The sequence below is a fragment of the Anguilla anguilla genome, chromosome 8 (assembly GCF_013347855.1).
Source record: "Anguilla anguilla isolate fAngAng1 chromosome 8, fAngAng1.pri, whole genome shotgun sequence".
NCBI classification, from domain to species: Eukaryota; Metazoa; Chordata; class Actinopteri; order Anguilliformes; family Anguillidae; genus Anguilla; species Anguilla anguilla.
In genome coordinates, this window is record NC_049208.1 from 30,435,161 (window position 1) to 30,461,526 (window position 26,366).

At 38.0% G+C, this 26,366-nt stretch overlaps 1 protein-coding gene across 6 annotated transcripts in view; it reads left to right on the forward strand.

The window, feature by feature from the left end:
* Positions 1 to 7,074: 7,074 nt before the first annotated feature.
* LOC118233664 (catenin beta-1-like) overlaps positions 7,075 to 26,366 on the forward strand; it is a 31,370-nt gene continuing 12,078 nt past the window's right edge. For 2 of the 6 annotated variants that reach the window (XM_035429475.1, XM_035429480.1), the window contains exon 1: positions 21,502 to 21,679. The gene's annotated coding sequence lies outside the window, so the exon portion shown is untranslated. Of the gene's footprint in view, positions 7,362 to 21,501; positions 21,680 to 22,891; positions 23,024 to 26,366 lie in introns of those variants that run through there. The other 4 variants (XM_035429476.1, XM_035429478.1, XM_035429477.1 and 1 more) reach the window with 4 other exon arrangements.

Below are 26,366 nucleotides of genomic sequence, written 5' to 3' on the forward strand. Positions count from 1 at the left end.
TCTGAAATCAGACAAAATGATGTGAATTTTATGCTTAAAATCCATCAATTTGATTTCGAAATATAAGTTTACAATAATGTGCAATAATAACTTGAATTAAAGACCTTTAGGTAGGAACGTAAGAATCAGAATGAGCATTTGCTGTTGGATCATACAATGCAGTCACAGTATAGTTTGCACAAATATGTAAAAGCGCAAAGCCACAGACACATACATTACAGTAGCCAAAAATTATTATTTTGCCATTATTGGCACCAATTCCGGTCAGTTTGATTGTGAGTATAATTCACATGCTGCACCCAGCCATGTTTAAGTGAAAGAGGAACAAATATCCCACCTCTATCCCTCTTTTGAGCTGCAATAGCAAGCGGTGGGCGACTCCTTCGGACGATGGATGCAGGATGTGGCACTTTTGTGTTGCCCTCATCCCCGGCTTGTTCATGTGTAGCTATGGTTTGGTCACCTGACCTGCTGTTGCTTGTGCAGCCCATTCACCGAGTGAGGTGTACCACAAACCCCCAGACATGCGTCTTTTCAGGAACTAATTTTCTCATCTGTGCACAAGCCTGGGGGTTCTGGCTAAATAATGTAAGAGTCATCACTTCAGCAGAACTCATTCACGTTGCTTTGGTAGCATACACACAATCATGCTCTGTCTCAGAATAGACATAGCTTCTACCAGCATTGGCTTATGAACTACATTTCCCACTATTATTAAGTGTGTTTGGACGACTACTTAGCGGCTCATTTCCCTTTTATGGATTACAGTTGAGATTTTGATTTCATGACTGAACTGATAGAAGTCAGTCTATGTGCTCTTGGGGAATAAACACATTTCAGTTTCATTCAGAACCAAATAAAACGTTAAAATAAATTATTTATGCATAAGAATAGTAGTAGATTAGTGAAAATATGCTATATGAATAACTGTTACACCAGGGTTGGCCATGTCAGACTGTGTTCCAGATTTGTATTTCCCACAATCAATGAAGTATTTGACACAGCTGCTCACCATTTTGATTTAAAAAAATACTGGTATGTGTATGAAATACATATGCACTTATACTGATATTTTCTTGGTGGTGATTCTCTGGATTCCCTAGATTTGCTTGGTTGTGATTCTCTGAATCCTTTATTTTTATCACATTTATAAATAAATAAATATATAAAGAAATGTAATTTTTTTCCCGCTACATTTATTTCTTTTCATAAAAGGGGAAAACAACTGATGCCATCTCAATGTTTTTTGTGAAACAATCATATTCATTTTGTTTTGCAACAGACGATAGAATTAAAAAATAAGAATATGTTTTCATGTAGGGTTTGGCTTAAAAAGAGAGGACTTGAGTTGTCAGTTACACGTGTTATCAAGAGTCCGCTTCTTTGCAGCGTCCACATGCTAATAGCAAAATTCGAGAGTTTTTATTTATTTATTTATTTATTTATTTTGTATTTCAATAGACGTCAATCAGAAAAACCGAATGAGTGCTACTGGGTTACAATTTTACATCTGACAGGAAATTAAGGGCATTTCATGAAATTGGCATACAGCCTGTTGGCTATGCTCTAAAAGGAACCCAAGCAGCTGAACTCTGTGCAATCAGCAGTCACAATGAAAACTGCAAAATAATTTCTCACTGAACAGTGCCAAGGAAAATTGAGGGCACTTTTCTAAATAGCCACAGCAGAATCATATCGAGTGAAAAATGCAATTAATGGACACTCGTGAGAGCACTTCACTGCCAGCCTGACACCAGGTATTATCCGAAAACAAGCAACAGCCGAGGGAAGAGACGGGCCATGTTTTATCTGATTTCCGTGGTTTTTCCCCTGTGGAACTGGAGAAGGGAAAATCATGATCAGGTGTCACTGGGATAGAGGTGCGTGCTGATTTTTGGATTGTGTGTGTGTATGGGGGGGGGGGGGGGGGGGGGGTGCAGGCATGTTTGTGTGCATGTGTGCGTTCGTGCTTGCGTGTGTGTCAGACTGTACCAATGTGCATGCATGGGCACATAGATTTGTGCATATGTGGGTGGGAGGCCGTGTGTATATGCGCATGTGTACAAACGTGTGTGTGAGAGAAAGACAGAGTGTGCGTGTATGTGTGTGTTTGTATATGTGTATGCATTCGTGTATGCATTCATGTGTGTGTGTGTGTGTGTGTGCGCGTGTGTGTGTGTGTGTGTGTGTGTGTGTGTGTGTGTGAGAGAGCCAGAAGGGGGTGGGGACCTCGGTTGGAGCTCTGTGAAGACCAGGCAGAGCAAACTCTCTTTGAGGTTAGTGGGAGCACAGCAGGGATCCGTCCTCAAGCCCATGCACACATGTCATCAGTCTTCCAGCAGGCCCCCATCACAAACAGCCCAAGCGACAGTGTTATCAGACCTCGGGGAGCCAAGAGGAACAAAGCAATAACCAGGAAAACAAATGATAAACAGGACAGCATGTGTATTTCCTAGCAGCTGTCGGGCAGATAAGGGGAGAAATTTGAAGTTTAATTTGCAGAAGGTAAAAAAGAACATTAGAGACAAATTAATTCTGTTTTTTTTTCTCTGGCGTCTATGAAAGGACAGTGGGTACAGGCTGAAAATAAAGTGTCACACATCCATTCACTTCTGGAAAAGTCTCTGTAAACACGGAGACAGAAAGTGAGGGGGGTCAGGGGGACGGTTGGTTTTATATGCAATTATCCTGGGTGTAACTGGCAGACATATCCAGCACATCTTCTCTCTTGGAAGCCAATTAAGCTTTAGCGCGAGTGTGGTTTTAATTAGTGGTGTAATTGGGTCCCCCCTGCTGTGTGGAGAGTTGGTTGGTTGGTTGGGAGAGAGAGAGAGAGAGAGAGAGAGAGAGAGAGAGAGAGAGAGAGAGAGAGAGAGAGAATGAGAGAGAGAGAGAGAGATGCAAGGGTTTTCCAGTCTTGCTTCTTACTAAAAAAAAAAAAAAAAAAGAATTCATAATGACTCACACAACTGACAAAAATGACTTAATGTTACAATTAACATACTGCATTTGGATGAACCAGTGGCTTAAAGTCCTTCCACAAGCTGGAGTTGAAAGAAGAATGGAGAAAAAAAATTCTGCATTACTTTGTAATTTATGGGAATTCATAGTGCACAGTAAGCGAGAGGCAACTGTAAGCGATTTTGAATGCAACAGACAAGTCTGGCAGGAGTAGTTGTTATTGGTACCCTGCCAGGGCTGGCTGATTAATATTTACCGCAGTGAAATTTTCCAGTTTGCTCCTCAGGGTGTTTTGTGTTGACAAGCCAATGTTAGCCCTTCTCTTTCTCTCTCCCACTCCACCGCCCCCCTCCCCCCCACCCCAGCCCCCACTTTTGCCCACATCTACTACCCCCCACTTCCCAGCCAAACATATAGCACAATCCTCTACCGCATGAAACCATGTATCTTCTTTTGCATTTCTAATTTTCACCACTTACCTATTTCTTTTTAATGTCAATCATTCTATATAGAGGAAGTCATTCATTCACAGTTAATATTTTCTGCCTTCCTTGTGGTTTCCATCTTCAAACAACAGAGTGGACTTAATGAACCATTCTTGGAGTCATTATAAACTTATGTTTGTCCAGAAAAAACAATCGATGTCCCTTCTAATGGGACATGAGACGAATGTAACATGTATCATCCATCCATCTATCCATTTTCTTAAACCACTTATCCCAGCATGCAATTTTTGGAGAGGCAATAATACACGCAGGACAGATGGCCAATCAGGTGGCCCACACACCAGTCGCTCACACATTTGTACCTATGCCCAATTTAGAGTCTCCAATTAGCCCACTGTGTGTCTTTGGACTATGGGACGAAACCTGAGTACCCCATGCAAACCCAAGTGGACAAGGGGAAAACAGGCAAACTGCACGCAGAAAGGCCCTGGGTCAGGATTTGAACTTGGTACCTTCTTGCATTGAGGTGACAGTGCTATTCACTACACCACCATGCTGCCCAACATATCATCTTTTAAGAATTTAAGAAATGTTTTTTTTTTCTGTTTCTTAAATTGTATCTATAGGCTACAAAATCTTAGATTTTCAAATACGATGTTTTACACTAGAGGTCAATGACTTGTCATACAAACAAACTTTTACGCCAACAACTCTTAGATCTCAGCATCAGTATTTTATTAATTTTATCCATGTCATGATATGCACATATGTTTGGCAAATTGCTATATATGGCCTGGCTTTAATAATTATTCTGAATTCACTCAGCATTATTTTATACTCTTCAAGACTGTGCTTGACTGTGCTTTTACTTTTCAGTGAATTCACTTATAAGATGCTATAACTGGATGACTTCCAAAAGTGAACATCAAGGTTAATCTCAAGAACACGAAGTGGTGCACTTTTACATTTTGAATACATGTTCCATGTTTCACATATTATTTAGTTTATCTTTATTTCAGTAAAACATAAATGTCAGGATATAAAAGAGAGATAATATAATTTTTATTTCATTGTTTATTAATTGCATTGAGAATGTCGCAATCGATGATCTATTGTTTAATATGAGCATTAGATTAGTCTGGCTCTATGAATTTGTTTAATGGTTGTAGGTTAGTATAAGTTAACTTCGTTTTCCTGCTTTAATGATGTCACACGTACACTCACTGGCCAGGGAATGATGATTGTGTGTGTCACCATGGTTACGCCATGGTTACGCAATTTCAAGATGCTAAAATCTGTGTCACCTTTGGATGATTAACATGGAAGCTACAAAGATCCCTGAATCAATGTGTCAGAAAAAGAGTCATTTTTAGAGATAGCTGTCTTTGGGTCATTATTATTACTATTATTATTATTATTAATATTACTATTATTATTATTATTATTAGATTAGAAAGCCCAATGTCATTTGGAGAGTATTTACTGCTGACAGTTTCTTTTAGCTATAATTTTCAGCATGCATTTTCCAGGAGCTGAACTTGATCAACGATCTTTCCAGGGGCAATGGATTTGTTTTTGTTTGTTTTTTCCCCAGGCTGGCTTAAATGTTTGTTTTTGAACCTTTTTATTACACTTGTACTAACTATGCAGCACTGATTGCTTGTTCAATTATTGGATTGACAACTAAGGCTTCTACATTTCTTACCTAAATATAATGGAATTAATAGTAATAATAATGATAATAACAATGAAAATAATAAAAAATGTATTATTATTATTATTATTATTATTATTATTGATGATGATGATGCAGGACATAATGGTGTCGTTTCCTAGACAATTAAAGACATATAGGATATCCTATGACTTCAAATGAACTTAATGTAAATCACATATTTGCACTGAATCTATCCGTTTAGATTAGGGGTTTTCCAATCTTATCAGAAAATGGCTGATGTGGATGCAGGTTTTTGTTTTAGCCCAGCATTAAGACAACACATTCTGCTTATCCAGGTTTTGATTGAAAACCATGGTTATTTAATTAGCTGAATCAGTCATTCTGAGGCTAAACAAAAACCTACACCCACACTGGCCCTTTTTGGATAAGACTGGATACCCTGTTTTAGCATACTGTAATGATGTATCTTGAGTTAATATTTCGACGGGAAAGCATGCATCAACAAATTTTGAAATTTAAAAAAATAATTGATCCCATTATTAATGGTAGCATGCGGGATTAGGCATCTGATATTTGCCCATGGGTAAGCAGTTGTCAGAGCCATCATTAACTTCTGCTTTAATTGCTGGTCTGAATCAGCCCATGGCTGTAATTCCTTTTTAGCATTCTAGAAGAAAACAAACACGGAATGCAGGAGTCACAGGGCATCCTCCATGTGAGCGGAAGATACACATGAAGATGAGATTATAAACTCCCTGTACCTTCGACAGGAAATGAGCGCAGGATGAAAATCTGTTTTGTTCATTTGAGGATCATAAATATTCTCCCGAAGTACAATCTATTTGCTTAGCAGAGATTTTTGTCCCAGGGGCCCTTGGGTTTGTTTGATCATACTTCTGATTATTTACAGAGGCAACTCAGGTTAATTGTGAAACGTGTGTGTATGGCATTGCACTAGATTTGAACCTATAGCTTTCTGGTCATAAAATCAGTCTCATATCTACAGCAGCCCATTGCTGTATTTATGCCATTTAGAGAGGATTTTTGCCAGTATGTTAGACCTGCTTGCATATGTGCAATTCTAATTCTTGTGTGGTATGGTTATGTTGCTGCATTGCTGAATAGTTGCCATTTGCTTCATTTAAATGTTAGCTTTATTGTCCATCTAAAACAATGGGGGTCATTTTCATAATTTCAAGTTACAATTGAAAAAGCACTGTAATAAAAGAATGTATTGAACCACGCTTTACATCTGGTTGGAAAATTTCTATATTTTGTCATCTGTTCAGTTTCACATTATAAATATATAATATATGCAAAGATATAATGCTATAAGATATATATCATACATGTCACAGAATGATTTTACTTTAAAAAAAAAAAAATATTTATGAAAATGTTTTGGTAACCCAGTCTCTATATTGTTTTAATTTCATTTCATTTGACCTGCTATGATGCTCATGTGTAAAAAAGAAAATACTTAGGTAAAATACTGAATTTGAAATGTACAATGGCATTCTGCTTTCTTATGGAAAATATCCAAAAGCTATTTTGGGGCAGGTGTATGCATTTATGTATGTGTGTGTGTATATATATATATGTATACAAATATTGTATTGCAATACTTGTATTGCAATGCTTTATGATGAAATTACCTGATATATTACTATACTCTTCAACTCTAAAAGTACACTGCTGCTTTAATTGCAGTTTATTTGAATGCCATGTGGATGCCAATGGACGTGTGGAGTGAGCTCTTCAGATACAGATTAATAAATATAAATGGGGGTGGGCTGGGCAGAGAAAAAAGTCCAGTTTTTGTTTTCTTTATTTCTCTCTATTTTACGTGCAGCCCTTGAACTCTTTTCATGTTGGCCACCAAACCATGTCTAATGGCTCCTGCTGAGACAACTGTCCGGCTCCCAGAACCCCGCACATCAAGCGGATTGAAGCCTAATAAAGGCATAGAAAGCGGAGCTTAAAGTATTGGGGCGCAGCCCCCCGAACCAAACAGGACCGGCATCTGCCGCTGCTGTCATCCACATAAAAGTTGAGCACACAGACAACGAAATTGACCGTTGAAAAAAATATATAACAATAATATTTATATTTTTCCTTCGTGATATTACGACTTTTCATTTCCCCAAACCCGTCCGCAGACGTTCGTGCGCTCCTTCAGCCTGGGTTGCGTAGGCCTGTCGTCGGCAGGTCCATTCCTCCACAAGAAGCTGGTGCCGTCTCTGTTCTCGCGGAAGCACTCTGCACACCCAGACGAGGTGAGATTTATCTTCATTTCAAATTGATACTTCATGGCTCCGTATAGTTGTACCTCTGCGCTAAATTGAGTGTGTTCACTTTTCGTATGAGCTGCCTTCGGTCCTCACGAGAGTAAACGCACGTTAGCAAAACTGTGGTGGCTGTTGATGCTGTTGGCTTAACTGGTTTACTGATGACGTAAGAAGAAGTTCATTATTTTGAGTGGATATGGTTTGTTTTATTGCGGTTTTAATTACAAAATGATTGGTAAAAAGCACATTAATCAAGCTAGGGATATCTTATCTAAAAATGACCATGACCATGTGTATTTTATTGAAGCCCCAAGTCATCTGTCTTGCCTTTTAATTTATGCACTGGAAAATATTACACTTGTCTGATGAATTCGTGCAGAAATGTTATTTTAAAATATTATCCTTAAAGAATAAATGCTGCAATATATCCAAAATTACCTTTAATTTCCGTTAGCATTAATGTATTCAGCACGGTGAAATGTAAAGGTAGATTACACTATTAAACATAATTTAAGCAAAAGAAATGAATCCAAGAAAAGGAAAAAAGGGATAGAAATAGCAGCAGATAATTATGATTTTTGTTTATAGATTGTTTCCCCTGATTCCTCAGCTCTCAAAATGGCGCAGCCCAGACCTCACCATGAAACACTGTAAATAGGAAGTATCTTTTTTCTATAGCTTAGTAAAAAACGAACTGTATCCTCTAAAACTGCTTTGAGCTTAAACGCTAATGAAGGAGATTTGCATTTGTGAATCCTTCCACCAGCGATGTTGTCATTTTGTATATCACACAGATATGTGACAAACACTTACACATGCACATACACACACGCACACCTACACATACATACCCACATCCACAAACACACACACACACTCACACATACACACATCCACAAACACACACGCACACACACACACACACACACACACACATACAGATAAGAGTAAACAGAGGAAACAGTGATGCACACATTGAAGAACAATGCATGTTCTGTGCATGTCGAGGCTGCACAGCCATTTTTCACAGATGCCTTCCAAGAGAACAAATGGTGAAATTCTGTATTCAACCTCTCGACATGTAGCAGCACAACAATACAAACCTCTGGCAGCCATGCAACGAGATTACGGGGAGGAAGGTGTTCTCTGTCCACATACCAGCTATTTTCTCATTTCTTTACACCAAACTGAAGCAGCAGTCAGGTCCCATTATGCTGCAGACTTGCCGATGTGTCTGAGACACAATGCTCCAAACAACTGTCGGCAGGTGGTTTTGAGGCCACCAGAAATAACTGGGTATTGGGGCTAAAATGAGTGGATGCGGTACTGTGAGCTGACAGTTGCAAAAAAGCAAAATAAAAAATAAAATAAAAATGAAAATGAAGCAGCTGATAAACAGGGACATTTTTAAGAGTAAATACAGTGAATACAAAGTGGGCTAGATGCAATTTGGCACTAGTCCTTCATGTAGTGAAATGGCTGTGCATCCTGTTCTGTTAGACAAATACTGTTTCAGTTTTTATTATACTGTACATTTTATAAATACAGCCAATGTTGCTGAGATGTGGTTGTGCGATATACTGTATGCCAGTGGTGTTTCTGACACAGAACAATACAGCCAGCACAGACAGGTCAGGACCCCTCCCCCACTCCTGTATAAGCAGTGGACCAGGAGCCAGATAGCTTCTGCTGCTAGTCGTGTGTCAGGCTCGACAACGTGTCACATGAACACCGTGCTCCCGACTGAGTTAACATGAGCATGAACGCCGACCAATAAGAATCGGTGGCTGTTTCATCCGCTCAATCAGCAAAGCGGCAGGCATTTGTCGTCACACTGGGGACGGGTGAGTGACAGGCAGGTGTCCTCTCCGTGGTCCGCCCATACTTATCTCGGTAGAGCACGTGGTTGCGCCCAAATCCACGGAAGCCTGAGTAAACGAGGCGGGCATGACACGCGGCTGGTGAGCGAGGCGATCAGCCGAAACTCAACAACACCAGCCCTTCCTGCCTGCTGTCTTCCTCTCGCTGCTGTACGCGCGATGGTCGTCTTGGCCTCGTGCGCATTGTTTGTGAAACATTTAAACATTATTTAAGCTTGTTTTATTTATTTTTTTACCTGTGACATTATTGCTTTTCATGGGGCAGTTGTGTTGGTGACTCCTGGTAGGAAAGTCAAGGTCCTTCTTTTGTCTTTTGCATGTGAAGCAGTTAGTGTCTGTTAAAATGAATCAAATCCACTGTAGCACCAATAAGAAAAACTACTTTTTCACAAGAGAGAGGGAGGGGGCAACAGGAAGCCAATGTGATCAGGTGACCCATCTCCCTCCACCTCGCCTCCAAAGAGAGAATCACTAGCTTTTAAAAAAAAAAAAAAATTGTTCAGGCATAAAAAACTATTCATGCATTTAAAAAAAAATAAAATTAATCAAATGAACTCTGAAGCACGTTAATCATCGGTGTTGCTGCAGCAGACAGGAGAAGTGGAGCGGGTAGGGTGGGGGTGGGGGGGGGAGGAGGAGGGGAATGCAGCGGTTTTTGTGCGATAAGAAAAGGGGAAAAAAGGCATACAAAGAGTCGGTTTTTCCATTGTGTGAAAAAATATAAACACAGACAAGTTCTGTCTTTGATTCGTTCATGCTTTTCACTCTGCTCTGCGGGGCTGCTCTATAGAACTCGCCCCTCTTCGCATTTTGGGTAAATAGGCACCATGGACCCTGCATGATGTGATTATAGTTTTCCTCGCTGTGCTTCACGCCGCAATTTTTTTCTTCTAAAAGCTTCAAACTTATCTTTTTTTTTTTTTTTTTTTTTTGCACTGCCATTTTAGGCTACTTCTCAGTGCTCTCCCCCAACATGGTTTCCTTTTTTTGTTTTATTAGTTTCCTGAATGGTGTGTGGACACTGTTTTGTACATGGCTGCATACACACACACACACACACACATATATATATATATATATATATATATATATATATACATATGAAGCACTCACATACATACATGCTGTGGTTGCCAATGAGCTTAGGGGTTGGGATTTGGGAGAAGATGCATATTATTATTTCACAGGAAAATGTCTGCTGGCTTCACCTCTAGCTCTCCACATAACCAGAAGATTAAAAAAAATATATTGATTTGATTGATTTGGCTATTGAAGCAACCAAAAGAAAAGGGTGAACACAGTATTTTGCAATGAAGTATACATAAATGCTTCATAGAAAGTGCAAGCATTACACAACTAATCAAGAATAGTTTTTTTGAATTTAGTCATTTTAAATGCACGCAGATTATTAACAGAAATGTTTTCTTAGGCTCATTCAATATCTGCAATATCTGAATATTGAGTTACCTTGTTGGAGTAGCTATATAGGTATATAATGATGTGTGTGTGTGTGTGTGTTACTTTAACTTTCCCAAACAATATATCTTCAAAATAATATATCTTCATTGCTTCTTCTATCAGATAAATAAATGATATATTTTTCCTGCTACAATTGTTTCACAGTTCCACAGTTTTGAAGGGATATATCAACAAGTTAAATAAATGAATTAGGCTAGCACATATTATTTTCTTTGTAAGTTGTTTACAACACAAGTCATTTCTTTCAGTCTGTCGTTTTGAGTGTCATATGAGCAGAAAAAAAATCAATGTATGCAAATAAATACAATCAAGTGAGTACCTCACAAATGTTTTTCACCAATGTGGCCCAAACTTAATTATATAAAAACTGTGTTTATAATCTCAGTACTATGTCTAATTAGTAGGTAACGAAGACGTGTGTGTCACTATTCAAATACTGGACAATGATTTACATAGATAACGGCTGCTAGCCTTTTTGTATTTTAAATGGATTAACTGCTCACAGTGAATTGTCTCAGATCACACTTTTGTTTACAGTGGCTGTTACACTAACTGTTGTATAGCCTTGCATTCCACAGAACAACAAACAAATCTTCCAGTCGAGGAACTGGATGATATCGCTGCCTTACAGTGAGACATTTTAAATTGATGATAAGCAAAAGAAGTCAGCCAATATGCAGAAGAAAGTATGAAAATACATATAAAGAGTAATGTTGGCTTAGTGTTGATTTGACTGGAATTTCAGCTATATAGCCATATTTGTTAAAATGTAGAGTATTCCACTATGTTTAGTTGATCCCACAATGGCATTCACACCACACATTCACACACGTACTGTATATATGTGTGCATACGTGCATGTGTGTGTATATGTGCATGTAACTGAAACACTTGGTAACTTGCAAGTCTTATGCCTTCATTTTCTGCTACTCGTGTGCATATAGCTGTGTATTCACTTGAGGTATTCAGGCAGAGTACAGCAGCCTAAGGGCAACAGCAGTGTCCCACCTGGATTTGGAAGCCACAAGATCAGGTCCAGAGTTTTAGCACAGCTCACCATTGTCTGTCACCCTTTTAAAAGGTGATGCTTCTTTCCCTTGCTTTGGAAGAAGTCTTTGTGTTAAAACAGTGTTAAAGATTAGAGTGCCTGATTCAGTGTTTGTTTCTAAGATAGCATCAGACAATGGCTTCAATCCAATGATGTGTTGATATATTTTGTGAAATTTTGAGTATGTATTGAATAGGTATGTATTTATTTTTCATTTATTTATTTTACATGATATAATTTATATTGTGCTTTAATACTATCTTTAAACTATATTTTTCTTATATTTTTATGACATTCCACCATTAATTATGGTGCTTTTTACATTGTATTTTATTTATTGTACAACTGTACAAAATCATTCTTGAACATTCAATTCATCGCAAGTCACCATCAAATCTGTGCATACAAAAATAGTATCCTACAAATATTATAGAGATACACGCTTATCTGCAAGTGCAATTCACCTGTGTGGACAAAATTTCGGGCATCTAATTATTTTTCATACTGAAACATTCCAGATGAATTTGTAATAGTGACAACTTTGTATAGCCCATGTTCGCTGTAATTTATTTATTTTCCTCGCAGAGCTTGCTTCACTAAAATAAAGACATGCATGTTTAAACATTTGGAATATACATTAAAATACGCTTGAGAATATATACGCCATATTTTGAAACGGAGAATGTGGAATGTCTTACAAAGTGGCTTGCGCACAAAAATGTTTACATACAGCTACATTAGAATAAATAAATGTCGATCAGTATAACATGTATCGAGATATATTTTTATTAAACTACATTCCGTCTCTTTATTGTTTACAATTAAAATATGTAGGTTTTGTAAGGGTCGACTGCTATATCATTGATAACAGAATACCTCGGTTATTCTAAAATTGGCGTAGACTACCTATCCATATAAGACGATTTGGTCAACCCCTACCTGTAGATTACTTTTTGTGATTTTGTATTCACTGGCATTAATATCAATATTAATGCTCGCATAATGACAAACAACTTCACGCATTTGTAAGAACTGGCAATCGTCCGGTTAGCAAGGCATTGGTTGTTTTTTTTTTTGGTCTAATCTAATTGGTTAGTTAAATTAGCATAAAACGGACGCGCTGTCTGAAAATGCTAATCTCATAATATATAAAATTGAAAGATATGGTACAGTATAATGGATAGTTTTTTGAATGTTATTTTGGTGACTTTGTGCATGATTTAATATGCCATATTCGCCGTTGAGGTTTACATAATTAAAACTAAATATCAGACTTGGTTTGGAGTTTTGTCAGTGACCATCATAGCCTATGATGAATCTGTATTTTTTTCAAAATGACCGAAAAGGGGGTGGCCTGATAGTTTGACGTTGTTGGCACAGCTGTACAATAGGGGGGCGTCAGTAGACGGATTAGAAACTCGGACTTTGTGCCTTCTTCAACCCTCACCCTGTGCTTATGACAACACGTCATGCCTTTTAAAAGCTGAAAATAAAGAAATAAAGCACATCAATGATCAATTAGTAGTTAATGAGAAGTACCTGTTTCAGTATTTTCAATGTCATGTATTTTGGTGATACTTTTTTAACTTTAACTTTTTTTAAAAGCAAATTTCGTTTAACTATCACTGAAAATATCCTCATAGACGCCTTTTGATGACGATTTGAGATATGCTTTAACAATTTTGTCAAATGAATTTTTTTTTTTCATATAGTCCATTTCTATGCTCTATCTGTCAAATAATTCATGTCTACATATTTCATTTATTTGTATAGGAACGTGATAACTAGGCTATTATGTGAGTATACATTTAAAGACTTTTAAAACATTTCTTTAAAAAAATTTGCATTGTATTTTCTAGCTCCATAGACCAGTAGCATAAAGGATAACCCTTCAAACGAACAATAATATTTTAGAGTGTTGTTGTGGCATAATAGGTATGAAATTCAGTCGGGATTTTGGAAATCTATTTACAATATTCCATGCCTAATGTAAGAAGACATAATATTCTTATGAAGGACAGTGAAAGTAATTAAATTAAATTTAAAAATGTTTTAATTTCATTTTATTTTTTATAAGGGAGATACTTTTATTATTTGTTCACAGAATACACATATCTGTACACCATACACGTTGTATACACCTGTGTTTCAAGTAGATTATTAATTTTGCATATCTTGGAAAATCACTGTATTTAAAAAAAACACTGTGTTTTTAAAAAAAAATTTTTAGCTAAGATGTATTGGTTTCTGTGTTAAATTTCAGCATTCCATGGCAGTTTTTGGTAAAATACAACCAGTAATCTTTAACCATATGCATTTACCATAATTCTGACATAGAATACATTTAGAGCATAATTTGTTATGATGGTGCATCATACTAATATAGGCTATAAAATGAATAATTCTATATGTTGATGTTGCATTCCACTCCTTGCATGTTTTTAGTCAAGTTACCTATTCGGATTAATTTCATACAGGAGTTCAGGTTTTCAATCATGTGCAGACCAGATAAATTTTTCAGGCCATGGTGATTATTCACTATTAGCAAGAAACACCCAAACATTCCCCAACACTTGCATACATTTTATGAGAATTAAAATGTAATGTTTTAAATGTTTTCCTTGAAGCGAGGGTCATAGGAAAAAAGGCTGACAAGGAGACAAACTGCAGGACATGAAAGGCAAAAGTGTGGTACAAACAGTGTAGTGTTGGTGTAAATTATTGAATAGCCTATTTAGAGTCGCAGCAGTCAAGCTAACCACACAGTGTGAATCTTTCAGTATGTCCAGGGTTTGTGTGATTACCTGGCTCTTTCAGACATACAGTATATATCCCATGTGTTGCTCACCTTTCCCCACTCTGTTCCATTTCTCTTCTCAGCCTGTGCGTTATGGCTGTTGACCTGGATTCAATCAACATTTGTCTTTAGCTTTGACTCACAACAAAATACAAGAAAAAAGAGGATAATGCTGGCATTTAAATGTAAGTGAAGGTTAAGGACAAATGATTATATCCAGGCCAATATAAATAATATGAATGATCTGCACAGTAACACCACAATATTTCTGTCCCCTGATACCACATAAGAGTTTGAGAAATGTGTCTGAAAATGCCTTTATTCATACTGAGATTCAGAACTATGTGGATGTTAGCAACCCAAATGAACAATCTTGTACTTTGCAGGCCAAGAGATCAACATAATGCTGATTTACAGTAATTCATTATTTACTGTAATTGAGGCTGCAGGTTTTTCTGGTGCCTTTTTCTCATCAGTAAATACATTTTATTGCAGACATGGAAGCAAAAAATTGAAAGCTGATAATTATAAATGAATGCACAGTTGGAAACTTGCTTATTTTATTTTTATTCCATGGGGGGGGGGCGGGTGGGGATCCTATCAGGTGAAAAACACCTGGAACGATTAACATAATGGTGGCACTCCTCCCTTTGTGCCCAGCTGTGTATTTGGCATTGGTATACATTTTCATTACTATTCATTTACATAGATGCTTCATTTCCATAAGCCATAAATAACATTAATTTATAAATGTAATGCTTGGTTCGCACATTCCAGGATGAACAGAAACAGGTATAAGCCATATAATTCCCATGGATATTTCAACTTCATTTATTTACATTTTTTAATGTTTAGAAAAAATAAAAATAGCTATGTTTAAATTGATTTCTTTGTTTAAGCTTTTTGTTGATTGCTTATAAAAATCCTCACACTGTTACTATTATTATGGTTAGGAATAATATTGTGGTGGTAATGAAAGCCATTATACACTCACATGTAGATTCTTATTAAAGTCTGTACAACTTAATTATTCGAAAGGTACTGTTCATCACAGTATTTTCTCATTAAGATACAATGTTTTCAGTATCAAGCAGCTGTATCGACTGTATTGTGTTCATATATGAGAACAGTTAGGCTATTTTACCAGCTTTGTGGTATTTACTCAGAAACGGAATACAGTTTGACACAAATGAGGTATAAGTCCATCTGAGTTCATCTGAGAGACTAAGAAATCAGAACCTTGCTACTGGAAATGTGTCTCGATTTGATTTAGTCTATAACTTGCTTTTGTTCGCCAAAGAAAAAAGAACTCATTTAGTCAGGAAAATGGCGAGCATCGTTGGGCGGAATGGCCTGCTGTCATCATTGTGTTATGTTATGTTAAAACAATTCTGGATTGGAGTGTATGGAATCATGCTTTAATTAACATGATTTTATCAGTTTTCTTCATGTTGTGGGCTATCAAGCATTGTGTTTTAGATTAAAAATGAAGTTTACAGTGATGTGTATTAGTGATGCTGTACAACACAAAAAGTGTTTTTCTGTATTAATTATTTCTTGGGGCTATGATGTTTTTTTTCTTTTTTTTTCTTTTTTTCCAGTGGTCAATAAATCCCAGAGATGATATATGTGCCTCCAGCACACTCATAAATAGAGAGAGAGATAGAAAGAGAGAGAGAGACAGAGAGTGATTTATTTGTAACAAACCAAAAAATCATTATATTGCTATATCTTGTGCATGTTAGAAGGTTGTAATGTCTCAGTCAGCACCCTGTCTTTCAGTTCCCATTATTTTAAATCACTGAATTAACCTTACTTTTGCTCTTTGCTTCCCAATAGATTAGAACATGACAAAGGAAACACAAATCTTTTTAATCAATATGGGTGGGCATTGCGGCCATTAAAGTATGTTAATCACAAAGAATAAAATGAGAGGATAAAATTAATAGTTGGTAGTGTGATATAAAATGTAACAATTGATAGTGTGAAGCATGATATCATTCAATAGTGCTCTGTGAGCCAGAAGGTTAAGCGCTTATGCTAAAACAAACTTAGCCTTGCCCAGTCTACAACTGTACTTATGCACAGGCACATGAACACACATACATATACAAATGTTCAAATGGAAGAGAAATGAGAAACAAATAAGCATTTACTCCTTTACATGTGATAAAATGGAACAAATGCCACTGTCACCTTGAAGAGCCTGTTTCATCATGTTATCTGATTTTTGCCAGCCTTAATCAGTGTTCAGAAGACCAGTAACTTAAATTGTCACGTGTATACATCCAAGTATGATTGAAAATGTGTACCAAGTCCTATACTGACAAAAGGAGGCACAACATTAATATGTGTTATACGTGATGGTGTTTGTATTGACTTTTTAACTTTCAGATCTCGTCCTAAATCCCTTACATTACACTATTCTGGTATGATGTACAAATGCAGACACTGCATATCATATTAGACACAATTTGAAGGCGTGTTCACAAAACAAGTTATTATAGTTATCCTAGCTGAGAAATTTTTCTGGACCTGTATTTTAAGTTTCCTCTACATTATATTCAGTAAATGTTCAAATTATCCACCTGCCCAAATTCTGAAAAAAGGCAGAGACTTCCTTAGTAATACTGAATCTGAAAGCTGAGCAACAGTCAGACCAGGTTCACTGTGGGCTTGTCTGTGCGTGCGCAGCAGAATGGGCTAAGTAAGGAACATCCCCGTCACTGTGATCTCGCATTAAGCTCTGTTGTTGTTTAGGGTCCAAAGCTCCTATTCTGCAACGTTTCTCCCAGATTCACCATTCAGAAGGAGGGCCAGAGCTGCTGCCATCTCCAGGATGCTGGATCGTGACCTTTGGCTCAGTGGGGTCAAGTCACACAGCCCCAACAGCACAAATTTGGGTTTAAGAGAGTCTCTTCCATTCAGGGTGGGAGAAAGGAGCCCCTCCCCTAACATGGTTCTATTCAGCTGATTCACAAGGGACAGTGCATTCTCCCATACACACAACAGGCACAAGATCCTTACGTGTCAGACATTGCCACTTCTCTACATAAAAACAGTACCATTGGCTTTAGACCTATGACATTGTGCTTGAGTCTACAAAGAGAGGCTGAATTTGCATATTTTATCTTTTTTTTTGAGAAGGGTAGGAGTAAAATATTTTGTCTGCCAACTGTGAATGCACCTTCATATTCATGTTTATGCCTGTATTTGGCAGGCACCGTCTATGAGCACAAGAATTATCAATGCAAATCAGTTATAACAGGGCAGCTATAACAACCATTTGATTACCAACATGTTGAAAACAAAACTCTGAAATAGGCATTGACATAGCTTTCCATCTCACGAGGCTGTAGTGCATTGTAACAATGGCATGTTAACACAATCACAGAATGAATGAATCGCTATGTTCATATGTCATTTTCATTGATATTTCCCTTGAAAAGTGAATTTTGAGTTTGTGCTGCATTCTTTTCCCCCCTCAGAGTTTGTAACTATGTGCAGTGCATGAATGCAAATGTTTGAGCTTGACATCTGCTGTGTAAACAAAGGGATGCTTGTTTCCGTGGAAGCCTGCTAACTCTTTCTGACTTCCGAATCAACCGTGTTCAATGAACTCCCTTCATGCCGTTATTCAGTGGTACACAAATCCCTGTCCAAGAGTTGCTCACACTGGAGTTTAGCGGAACTTAGGGGCCTGCATTTCTTTCACGTACACTCATCAGGTAAATAAGGAGGAACATGTCCCATCAGGTGAAATGTTAAAAGACTCTGAATTGCAGACAAATTATTGGATTTTTTATCATATTATTAAAAGACAGTGTATACCTGCTCTGAAGTATGGTGTACAGCATAGCATGAGGCTAATATTGTTCTATGTTGTCAATATTTTAAAAAGGGTAAAACTGATTGTCATTTAAAGTAATATCAGGCTTTCTAAAAGTAATATTTCAATAACCAATTTATACACTGATGAAGCCGTTTTTATTATACACTACTTGCTCAGACTACTTCAGAGTAGGTCCAAAGGGCCTATTTAAGACACTGCCCATGTTCTTCACAAACCACTCATCAAATTAAATTTAGTGATTGGCTACTAAGACAATAGAAATAGCCAAGGAGGAAAAACAGTAAAAACTACCTTTAACTCCAATCATTGGAGGATTCTTGAGTCATGTTAAAAAAAAGGAAATGTTTAATCTGATACATTTGTAGTTACTGGAAATGTATTGAATGCATATTTTGTGTTCTATAGAAAGCAGTCCATGTCCTAAAACACTTTATGTAGTTTGTGACAATTAAATGAAATAAATATATGTTAGAGGTTATCCATACATTTGTGTAAAAAATTTAAGTAAAGCAATAATAGAGCCCACATTAATATTATTGGAAAGAAGAAGAGAAGCCAGCATGGAAATAGATTAAAGGAGCATAAACATGTATTTACAAAATCAGTGAAGACTAGACTATGTGACATGTGGCAATCATAAATTGGAAACCCAATGGGAAACTCCCTTTTTTGTCATATCACCAAAAATGAGCCCTGATTCAAAAACACCTTTAGCAGGAATGTAAAAAAAACAGTCAGGGGGGAATAACGGCTAAAAAGACAAAAACATAAATCTGCCATGATAGGACAATTTACTGGGTGGGGCCACCAATGCACTATCCCTAATGATCAAACAGTAACACTACTGACTTTTTCCCCCAGAAACCTAAAAAAAATGCCTTTCAAGCTCCAGTTAGATTTAGAAGTAAGTTCATAATTGTAAAATAAACAACTTATTATTTCCTGAAACTGGGGCTTGTTCAAGTCAATATGGCGCTCCTCTGGATTTCTGGTCTTCCTGTTTTTCTACTTCGAAAATACTGTCAAGGTCTCCCTGCTGCTCATTTGGGAGTTCATCTACAGCCCAGGAGCAAGCATATGCATTAGACAATCTCTGAATTAATCACTGTTGATGTAAGTAGTGCAGGTGTGGGGGAAAGGGCTTGGTTATAAACACCATTAATATTGTACATAGTGTAAGGAAGAGCCAGGGGCTACTGGAGGCCTTGGGAGACAGTGAAGTCAGGCAACTCCTCATCCTCACCACATATTCTTGCTACTGGTCATCTGTGTGTACACATGCATGCAATATGTTCTTGCAAGTGCATGCATGTTATTGGTTTCCAATATTTTTTTGCCATTATATATGTCAATAAAATACTTTACTTCAATGCAAACTATAAAATGGGTTGTTTCTTTCAGTTTTGTGCACAGAGGAATATATTTCATTTACAGAATGTATATTGTGTCACTCAGCGACATGCTCCACAATAGGAATCCTTAAATGAAAATGAGATGTGCACTGTATTTTAACATTTCAAGCCATGGATTTACACAAGAAATGAATATCACCGAATGAAAATCCTTTAGGGTTGTGTTCTTGTTTAAATCCGACATTTGAGTAAATCCATCAGGCAGAGTAGCGTGTTATTGTCTTCAACACGCTGCTGAATGTGGAGAGAAAGGAACACCTCAAACAATGCACATGCCATCATGTCGTGAGGCCTATTTATTTTATTCTTCAGGCATTTTTTCACTCTGTTGTTGACCATATCTTGCATATTGATGCAATAAAATAAATATACAATCCATGTTCTGCCATGTTATGAATGTTGGCACATGTTGCCCTTCTAAGGCCATTTGTTTTGTCAAAAAATGTTTAAATTCAGTTCATTTTCTCTATATTACAAATATAGAGAATTCTGTCTGCTCTTGCCAGACAGCAACACAGAAATACTGTCCGATCAGGCGACACCATGAGACATTTCTTATTCGAGGATAAATATAGTGGCCACAGTACTGCAGTGCCTAATCTTTCCCCTGCTGTGAATTCTTCATAGCCAGCTTGTAGTGCAAGGAAAGTCATACTCTCCGTTCTTCATTTAAAACTGCACGGGCGGGGGGCTTAAGGTGAAATAAAACATGTTAGTTATTTATCCAAATGAATATCCTTGCATAGGCTACAATTATTATGTTCTTAGACCAACATTTTTATTGATGTCATTTTAACGTTTTGACATCTATTCAGATCCAGTTCATTATATTCGTCTAAGATTTTTATATCTCAAAACACGATTCTAATAAGCAGGCTGCTTTTTACCATCTCTGAACGGAGGCTATCTAGGCTATTGCATTGACGACGAAACCAAATCTTCTTTGACTCGCCGTCACATCGCCTACATGTGGCCGGACTTGCGCACGACTTAGCCAACATGTGCAACGTTGATGAATTGTGGGAGTATCAAAGTAGGACTTCTTTATATATAGCTGAAGCCTACATTCGTGTTTTATGCCTTAAGACATTAAAACTAATGTAAAGATAGATTAACTGAACTAATTAAAGATATTCCATAGCCACACTGCTGGCATCATAGTTTGTGTTAAGGTTGTGTCCTGGTGTACTATGTTAAGTTCATATTTTAAATATATTTTACCCGCAAAACATATTTATCAATAAATATAAAAGGTGTTATTTCATTATCTCGATTGCGGTACGTTTCGTCCATGATCAATACCCGGCTACCTACTTCTTCAACCGTGAACCGTACTAACTTCGGGCTCTCGGTCACTTCCCAACATCCTTCTCACAAAAACACTCACATTCCAACCTAATGAAGCTACTTCGCCGTCCACACATTCAAAATATCCCTGCGCGCTGACCGCACTCTAAGATACGGCGTTATTTATTTATTAGCAGTAAAACGCTTTGTGAAACGGAAATAACTCTTTATAAGATACAGTATGTGATATAAGGATCATAAATTAAGCCATAATATACGATTCAATTGCCACGATTGGAGTTACTATTTTTCCAGACTGCGGCAGAATACATTAACCACATAGCTGGTATAAGAGCTCTCTCTTTCAGTCGCCATTTTAAGACACCGTTTCCTGTGCTCGGAAGCCGTCTTCTCACTGCAGCGGCGGCGGAGCAGGAGTGGCTGACGGATTTAATAGAAGGTGGTTTGCTAGTTTAATTTCTTTCATTTTATCAGATAGGTTGGCCAAATACCACTGACGGAGAAAACGGAAATACCGTTTTTGTTTCGGGTAAGTTAAATAATCCCCGTGTTCCCATACAGATGGCTAGTTTGGGTGATCTTAGCCTGCTAGCTAACTAACGTTAGCTAAATATCGAGAAGGAATCCCATTTGGATGTGAAATAGGGTCTTGAAGCCCGTCTAGGTCGATATTTTTTCAGTAAGCCCTAAACTGAGTACACTTTTTTCTAACATCAGCTAGTTTTGAAATGTTACACTTTAAGGAAGCTTGGCTGAACGTGAGAATTGATTACAATTCATGGTTTGGTTGGTTTTGATTGCTGTAAAGAATGGGTTTATCATGTTTTTGTAACGAATAACGTTAGCTAGACTCTCTTCTGAATTATCTAGCTGGTAAACCAGTTCGGAATTCATAGCTTGCTCATCATTTCGATCTGGTAGTCTGTCGTTTGTTACCTGGTCCCTGTTGGGACTGAAATGATTGCTAGTGAGTGTTATGTAGGAAGCAGGGTGGTAAGCCATTAGGGTTGATTAACGCTATTTCTGCAACGAAAGACTAATTATTTAGTCGGCTACTAGATGTCACTAACTTGAGTAACGTTAGCAAGTAGTTAGCTAGCTAGTTGATTGTATACTGTGAGATATTCTTGTTTAATGTCACTTTAGGAAGCTACCTACTTAGACTAGCAAACTTTACTCTACAGTTGACACAGCTTGCTAAACTAATATTATCGTTAGGTAGCAACGATTGCAAACCGACGAGGGCTTAAGCGTGCCAGCGTTGGCTCGTTTGCTTAGTAGGAGTAACTTGTTAGGCTTATAAACCGCCTCAGTAAAGGTCTGTTATGCGTCGCCCTTCATTTGGGTGCCGTTAACCTAGCTAACGTCGGGTGCCTAGCTATATTCCGAGTGGTTCCCACTAGCAAGTCTGCTTGCCATTGAGCGAATTCGACGACGCATCGTAAACTTAACTAACGTTTTGATAGCGCTTTCGCAGTATCTAATGTTTTGACAGGGTGGTTGGCTCGCGAAATAGCGGATCGTCTACAAAGTTTATCCGACCATTGTTAAAATGGAGCTAGGCAGCTAGAATTAACCATTATGAATTCTCTGAATCTGCTTTGCTTTCCAAACAAAGCCAGGCCCGGTCCTGAATTCCTTCCCCGTTGCATGTTTGAAAAAAGTTGAGGAGGAGCCTAAGTTGAAATATGAGTGTGCGAGGCGGTGGTTAGATTGTTCATTGGAAACGTAGTTGCGAGACCGAGACTTGGTTGTGTAAAGCTCTGGACTTGTGTAGGAAGGTTTTGATCTTTGACGAAGCTGTAAACTGCAGTACGGGGGCTGTCGTGGAAATACCCGCTGATGTACGTACTTTTTTGCTGAAGTACGTTAGGTATGTTTTCTGCCGGAGATGCACTATATGCACATTATTCCTTGTGTTTCTGCCTCGTGGTGAAGTTATCACTTGGGATTTAAATTGTTGATAGTGTTGAACAGTTTAGAATTATTGTGACCTATTGGCACAGCTTGGAAAATGAGATTCTCGAAAGAGAACATTAAAAGTTAAAAGTGCTTCTCTGTAATTTATCATTCCTGTCTAATTTATTGTTGCAGTTATAAATGCATTGTATTGCTTTCCTTTTGTCTGCAATGTCAGGAATTCTGTACACAGTGCTCTAGGCTAAGTTTTACATGTCTGCTAAATTAGTTGTAGTGGGTGGCATTTTGGCAAGACCCATGTACACATTTATTCCTCTGTACCTCGGAGCAATTTTCCAGAAGTACAGGATGGCATTCACACCTTCGACTTGGGTTATTTTAAGTTGTTTTTTAAACTACCCTTAAGACACTACGCCTGTGTATTCTGTCTGGTTATGCCCTGTTTGGTTATTAAACATGCCTGAAAACCATTGGAATCTCAATGTTGTACCATTTTTTTGAACGCATCTTAAGGTAAGCATACTTGTAGAACCTCTGAATTTTAGTATGGAATTTGAATTTCATAAGTTTGTAAGTCCTGTGCGCCTACGGATTGATTGGATTTATGGCTAGCTCTGGAGTATAAATTCTAATAAAGAAGCCAGTAGTCTAAAGCTGTGTGCTTACTGTTAGCTCCTCTTTGCTTGTCGTGTCAGGGGGTGAAAGGGGGTAGGGTGGTCATCGGTTCCCTTTGAAGATCTGCGAACCAAATTACTTCCATATGTATTTGAGGAGTACGGCCAGGCGCCTGCAAGCACAGCCTGATGGCGAGTCTGATTCTGATCCCAGTCTTAGGCACTTGCACCAAGTTCTTTGTGCTGAGATACCACACGCTCTCTACAGCTGTGTCCTCCCTAACAGGGCGTGCATTATAGCATTTATCCCTGAAATGATCCTTAACATCGAGATGTGTAAAACTGCACTTACATTAAAGTATTTCACTTTAATATTGAAATGTTACAACTGGCTGTTTTATGCAAGAATGCTCTTCCAGAATTGACTGATGTTTTCCTGCCAGTAGATTTCAAAATTTTGTAGTATGAATGGGGCTTTCAGCGAGTTCGGTTTGGAGTAACTCAAGTCTACCCACCTGATGTTTGGGGCTTGCTTGAATATGGTCCATTTTTACAGTGCGGAGACTTGCTACACAAAGGATCTACAGTCTGAGTGCGCTTGGCTCGTGTTCAACAAAGGATCTAATTTCATCTTGCTACAGTTAAAATGCATTCACTCTAAAATGTTCCCAGAGCTTGGTCTAACGAATGGGACGTCTTGGTCGGGGACAGTAGATTGAATGAGGTGGACGAGTGTTTTCATGTTTTCGGAGATGTGAGGGTGGTCCTTGTTGAAGTTTGAGGTTTAACCTTCCTGCTTAGATTTAAAGCGCGACAGTGTGCTTAGTCCTTTGAAATAAGGACTCTTAACGTGTCTGCTTTGGCTATTGCCTAGCGATTGAAATACATTTAAATATATATATATATTTTTCACTTTCAGGATGTTTGAGTAATTAATGTAAGTAATATTTGTAGTGTTTTCTTCAGTCACCAGCTGGTGTTCCAGTAGAGATTTGCTTTTACCTTGTTGCTGGTTTTTAAAAAATTCATCTGATGGGTTGGGTGTACTGAATGTCAAAGTTGGCTGTGCATATCTGTTGGTAGCCTATGTCTAGCCCATTTATAGCTTTATTTAAATGATTTTACAATTTCATTCCAACTTAATGCTGATGGTACCCAAGACTGTCTGAGGATTATAGAATCTAGAATTTTGAGGGAAATAAGTTTGTGCATGGTTACCTTGTCATACGCTCCCTTAAAGTTGAATTGTCTGTGAAATTTCCTGTGTAATAATGGTCTCATTACATGGCAAATTGGGCCATTTGATTGCTTTCTCTGGGTATTTTTGTTCTGTTGCACTGCTTCCAGGGTTGGTTTTGGGCAGTGTTGATTGCCATTTCTACGTTTTGTATTCCCATTGCATGACAAGATTTTGGGGTATATAATTGGTATGTTAAAAAAATCGATGAGGTGAACGATCATGAAGTAGGAAGGGAATTGCAGCAGAACAGTGGGGATCAGTTCAGAAACTAGCTCGAGCCAAATTATAATCTGTTTCTCAATGAGAACCAAAAAATGTCCATTGGTGTGAAAGTCTTGTGATCCTAATAGCTCACCATTTCCTCGGTAAGTACAAACGTTTGCTTGGAAGGATTTATGGTAACGAGGCTGACCTGTAGTAATGTCTCTCTTTAGGGCAAGTGTTATCAATTGCCAATATTTTTTTGGAGTACTTTTGTTTCAATAGAAAAAGTATTTGGTTGCTGTTCGTGTACGAAGATTGACATGAATTGTGTGTGCCATGAGAATTTTCTTGGACGCAACATTTTGTTTATCTGGATTGATGCGATGCGTGCTAGTACTATGTTTAAATGGCAAAATTGTATTGTAGGTTGTTTTTATGCTTTGTTGCAACCAGTCGAGGTTTGATTAGCATAACTTGGCATTTGGCTTGCAAGTATGTGTTGCGCAGAACACCACATTTCATTACCACTGCAGTAATGCATTTGCTTGTTTGACTGGATTGCATCAGAGCCTCAGCTGAAAGGACAAGCTTAATAACAGTTGTGAATGTGACTTAAGCTCTGTAGAGCTAGTTACAGCGTAGCGCAGTGTTATTTAACCCTCTACTGGCAAGGGAGTTGCAAGTTCTACTGCCAATCAATTTGTGCCACAGGCAGTTATGTGTTGATGACAAAAATGGATGAAATTGTCATAGATGTCATACCTCTAACTGGCCTAGTTTAATTGATTTGCTGTATAAATGGTGACGGTGCAGTAGCTAGCTAAAGGTGTGAATTTGATTAGGGGTGTGGCTTGCTCGTCTTGGTTGCATTTAAATGTGCAGTGATTTGGTTAGTGATTTGGCTTGAACAATTATTTTCTCGTCTTATAGCACCAGTCATTGGCTCTGTTGTGTGTAGCTGCTCTAACTGGATGTAGGTACATGGACAGAACTGCAGGGGAATTAAAAGATGTGACGAATCACAGCATTGTGTCAGGGAGATATGATGTGACATGGGGGTCATCGGAGTCTCCGCCCATCTAGACCTAATGCTCTGCAGTGCGAACCAGCCGGGAGATTTCTGCAGTTGTGTTTGAGCTGCTGTGGCAGGATGGGGAGCAGCCAGTGACTGCTGACCGTGCACATTCCCCACCGCTGTGGGTGCAGCATGCTGGTTTCCCCTACAGGTTTTTTATTTT